A 5,140-nucleotide genomic window follows, 5' to 3' on the forward strand; every position below is an offset into this window, starting at 1 on the left:
CTGAGATTCAAATAGGGTGGTCTGAGGAACTCAAATTCTTTTTTGTCTCCACAGTATTCCATAGTTGTGCACCACTCCAATACAAAGTGACTATTTATATAAATGTCAGCTGTCTTGCTTTCTGCTAGATGGCATGCTCTGGTTAAAGCTCCGATTTTAGCTATCTGTGCATATTTAATTTAAGGCAAATTAAAACTCTCAATTATATCATGAGTAGAAAGCAATAGCATATTCTGCCCTAAAGTGGCATTTTTCCATCTCATGAATAAGAACTATCAGTAAATGAATTTGATTTCACATTTTTCATAAGTACCTCTAAAAGACTGTTTTATAGAACAGTAGTGACAGAGATAGCCTTCAAACAGGGAGGATGTCTTCTGGCTACTGTATCTAATTGCTGAATGAAATACCCAGAAGGCACATATCTTTCTCCATGTTTCTGAGTCAGGAACCCCAATGCATCCCCGTCTTTTAGAGGAATGAAAAGAGGGAAAGTTATGCTTTGAGTACCCTTAAGCCTGGGCTTGGTTGGCAGCTGTTTGAGGTTCTTAATTTCTGCCTCTTTCTTCAGCCCTAGATGTAAGTTATTCAGCTGGTCTTGTTTAAGCTCCTTATATAGTGATTGGACAGTCAATGAATACCTGAGAATGCAGTTCTGACAATAAAAAGTTGGTTCTAAAATTCCTTGTTTTTGTTTTGTTTGGGGGATATAAATTTCTTAATAAAATGAACATAAAGATTATGAACAATCTAAAGGGAATCATTATATCACCTCTAAGTATTTAACTTTCTGCTGGCAAAGTTGTGTTTTGTTCTTCAATACTTCATGGTCCCTTTTAGTTACTGTAATAAGATGATCGTATCTTGGAGACAGATCTCAAAGGATCTCCATTATATGAGGGAGAACATAATAGTAAGAGATCCACATATTAGATTAAAGCAGATTTATAAAAAAGTGTACACCTTGAAAATCAGATTTAAGGAGGGAGCGAGCGGGATGTGCTGTAGACGCAGCATCCCTTGAGTCTCTGTGTCCCGCAGCAGGGCTGCCACGCACTGTTCCTGCCCATGGGCCACCAGTCACCAAGCACGGCAGCTGCCTGAGGGACCGTGGCAGGTCACCTGGATGTCAGCATGGCAGCCACAAACCTGGAGAACCAGCTGCACAGTGCATAGATGAACCTGCTCTTCCTCCAGCAGAGCACACCAGCACACTCAAGGGGTTACATGCTGAGATCCAGCGGCTGCACAGTTCTCACATTTGAGCTGACACTCAAAAGTTTTGAACTGACAGGAAACAGCTCTTCCAGAACACCGGAGCTGTAGAGGCACCATGAAGAGCTGGAAGCCCAGCTGAAGGCCAAAGAGGGGGAAAACAGCAAGCTGCTTCAAGAACTGGAGCAGAGGAATGCTGCCATCGCTGTGCTGGAGAACACAATTCATGAGAGAGAGAAGTAGCCAGAGGAGCTGAAGGTGAAAATCCACAAGCTGAGCATGCTGTTGGGCTAGTTGGAGCAGCGTGCCAGCACTGTAGCCTACCTCACCTCACAGCTACATGCAGCCAAGAAGTTCCTAAGCTCCAGTGGCACCTCGGATGCCAGCCCAGCTGGCAGTCCTGCACTGGCCAGCTACAAGCCCACACCCCTGAAGGACAAGCTGCCTGAGACACCCCGCCGCTGCATGAAGAGGAGCCTGTCAGCACCACTGCACACTGAGTTTGAGGAGGTCTACAGATTTGGAACCCAGAGCTACAAACTGCATGTATGCCATGCCTGACCCCACCCCATTCTTGCTGAGTCTGCTGAAGTCCAGCTCAAGGAACAGCCTCTTGTCATCCCTCCCATCACCTCAGATTGTGGTGCCAGTGGGCAGCATAGCCCAGCCCGAGACAAGCCACACAAGACCCACATTGGGGTGGCTCACCGCATTCACCATGCCACTCCATCACAGGCCCAGGCTGAGTGAGTGACGAGGGCCATGGAGCAGGTGAACACAGGGAAGGTGGTGCGGAAGTACTCAGGGACAGACCGAACTGTGTGAAGCCATCACACTGTGAGAACCACAGGGAACCTCACCCACATATTCCTCGCCTGCCATGCCAAATGTTTCCTCCTGTCGAAGCCTGGCTCCTGGGTCCATAGTGACACAATGCTACAATGGTGTCCCCGTTGAAGATATTTACTGGCACTGTGGCCAACGCCTATATGCCAATAGCTTGCTTCCAGCCCCACGCCATGAGACCTCCTAGTTGCGGCCCTGGCTGAATCACTATGCCACACAGAATCAGAATCGCCTTTGTCAAAGTAAAATAAGGAGCTATCCCACCCCAGATCCAGGGCTGCCTATGAGAGCAGAGCATCAGCTTCTGCTCCCTCCTGGAGACTCCTACCTTGCACAGTCCCTTTACCAAGCAGCTGTGTCTCATGATCTGATCTTAGCAAGATGACCGGATGTCACCCCAACCCAAATGTGTGTTCATAATATTTGTTAGTTTCACCCAGATGTTCAGGATCCAACAAATGTTATTTTCTAAACCTGCAACAAAAGAAAAGAAAAGAAAGTCAGACTTAAGATTTGAGAAAAAAATACATGGGACTTTCAGTGTGTTTCTGCGGCATGACAATGCATGCATTCAGCCATTCCTTCCATGTGAAGATAAATAAAACATGATATTTGAAAAAGCAAAGTACAACAAAACCTACTGCAGAATTCTCTTACTGAAAAAAAAAAAACCCTGCATTTACAGGAATGCTACATAATAAGGTATCACTAGTTGCCAAGGAAACCTTCCTTATCACAAATCTCCATCTGCTTGCATTTAGTTTCTTTATAGAAAATTCTTTAAAGTTGTGGAGAAATGGATTATAAGCCCTTTCACCATATTATTTTATGATAAACTGTATTTCCACTAGGGCTTCTTGCCCCAAAAGGTAATGTTTTATATTAGGCAATGCTTTGCATTTCTTTACTGTTATTTGTGCTGACTTGTCAACTTGAAACAACCTAGAGTCACTTAAGAAGAGAAAACCTCAATTTAATAAAATAAGATCAGGTTGCAGGCTGTTGGTGGCCTGTAATGCATTTTCTTAATTAGTGATTGATGGGTGAGGGTCCAGCCTATTATGGGTGGTGCCATCCCTGGACTGGTGGTCCTGCATTCTATAAGAAAGCAGGATGACTTTTTCTTTCGCAACAGGTTTGAAGTCAAAAAACAGGTGCTGCGAAAGCCACCACTGATTCAAAGCAAAACTGGGAAAGGAAAAGACTCACATCAATATTGTAGTTGGACACGTAGATTCTGGTAAGTCCACCACAACCAGCCACCTGATCTACAAACGTGGTGGAATGGACAAATGGACCATCAAAAAGTTTGAAAAGGAGGCTCCAGATATGGAAAAAGGCTCCTTCAAGTATGCCTGGGTCTTGGACAAACTGAAAGCTGAGCGTGAGCGTGGTGTCACTACTGACATCTCCCTGTGGCAATTTGAGACCAGCAAATACTACGTGACTATCACTGATGCCCCAGGACACAGAGACTTCATCAAAAACATGATTACTGGCACATCGCAGGCTGATTGTGCTGTCCTGATTGCTGCTGGTGTTGGTGAATTTGAAGCTGGTTATCTCAAGAACGGGCAGACCCATGAGCATGCTCTTCTGGTTTACACCCTGGGTGTGAAACAGCTAATTGTTGGTGTCAACAAAATGGATTCCACTGAGCCACCATACAGTCAGAAGAGATACAAGGAAATCAATGAGGAAGTCAGAACTTACATTAAGAAAATTGGCTACAACCCTGACACAGTAGCATTTGTGCCAATTTCTGGTTGGAATGGTGACAACATGCTGGAGCCAAGTGATATTTAATATGCCATGGTTCAAGGGATAGAAAGCCACTGCAAAGAGGGCAGTGCCAGTGGCACCACGCTGCTGGAAGCTTTGGACTATATCCTTCCACCAACTCGTCCAACTGACAAACCTCTGTGATTGCTCCTGCAAGTTGTCTATAAAATCAGGCCCATTGGCACTGTCCCCATGGGCCCAGTGGAAACTGGTGTTCTCAAACCTCACATGTTGGTTACTTTTGCTCCAGTCAATGTAACAACTGAAGTCAAGTCTGTTGAAATGCACCATAAAGCTTTGAGTAAAGCTCTTCCAGGGGACAATGTGGGTTTCGATGTAAAGAACATATCCGTCAAAGATGTTAGGCGTGGCAATGTTGCTGGTGACAGCAAAAATGACTCACCAATGGAAGCAGCAGGCTTCACTGCTCAGGTGATTGTCCCGAATCATCCAGGCCAAATTAGTGCTGGCTATGCTCCTGTTCTCGAGTTTGCTGAGCTTAAAGAAAAGATCAATCGTTGTTCTGGTAAGAAGCTGGAAGATGGCCTCAAACTCTTGAAGTCTGGTGATGCAGCGATTGTTGGTATGGTCCCTGGCAAGCTCAGGCGTGTTGAGAGCTTCTCTGACTATCCTCCACTTGATCGTTTTGGTGTTCATGACATGAGGCAGACAGTTGTTGTGGGTGTCATCAAAGCTGTGGACAAGAAGGCTACTGGAGCTGGCAAAGTCACCAAGTCTGCCCAGAAAGCTCGGAAGTCTAAATGAATTACCCCTAACACCTGCTACCCCAGTCTTAACCAGTGGTGGAAGAACAGTTTCAAGACTATTTGTCTCAATTGGCCATTTAAGTTTAATAGTAAAAGACTGGTTAATGATAACAATGCATTGTAAAACCTTCAGAAGGAATGTTTTGTGGACCATTTGTGTGTGTGTGTGTGTGTGTGTGTGTGTGTGTGTAGCAGTTTTAAGTTATTAGCTTTCAAAAGCAGTACTTTTTAATGGAAACAACTTGACCAAAAATCTGTCATAGAATTTTTGAGACCCATTAAAACAAGTTTAATGAGAAAAAAAGAAGAAAGCAGGCTAAATAAGTAAGTAAGCAAGCAGGCAGCATCCTTCCATTGTCTCTGCATGATCTCCTGGCTCCAGGTTCCTGCCTTGTTTGAGTTCCTGTCCAGACTTCCTTTGATGATGAACAGTGATATAGAAATAAACCCTTTGCTCCCAAATTGCTTTTTGATCATGATGTTTCATCACAAAAATAAAAACCCTAACTAAAACAAGTTAATACCAGGAG

General features: G+C 44.4%; 2 pseudogenes across 2 annotated transcripts; both read left to right on the top strand.

Annotated features, from left to right (window-relative positions):
* The first annotated feature begins 1,122 nt into the window (after nt 1-1,122).
* LOC308414642 (coiled-coil domain-containing protein 92-like) lies at nt 1,123-2,040 on the top strand (annotated as a pseudogene). Its single transcript has one exon. The product of its transcript is annotated as a coiled-coil domain-containing protein 92-like (transcript).
* Nucleotides 2,041-3,100: 1,060 nt separating this feature from the next.
* LOC308414893 (elongation factor 1-alpha 1-like) lies at nt 3,101-4,608 on the top strand (annotated as a pseudogene). The gene is made up of 2 exons: nt 3,101-3,104; nt 3,245-4,608. The product of its transcript is annotated as an elongation factor 1-alpha 1-like (transcript).
* Nucleotides 4,609-5,140: the final 532 nt, after the last annotated feature.

This window comes from Micromys minutus (genome assembly GCF_963924665.1).
Source record: "Micromys minutus genome assembly, chromosome: X".
In the NCBI taxonomy this organism is placed as follows: Eukaryota; Metazoa; Chordata; class Mammalia; order Rodentia; family Muridae; genus Micromys; species Micromys minutus.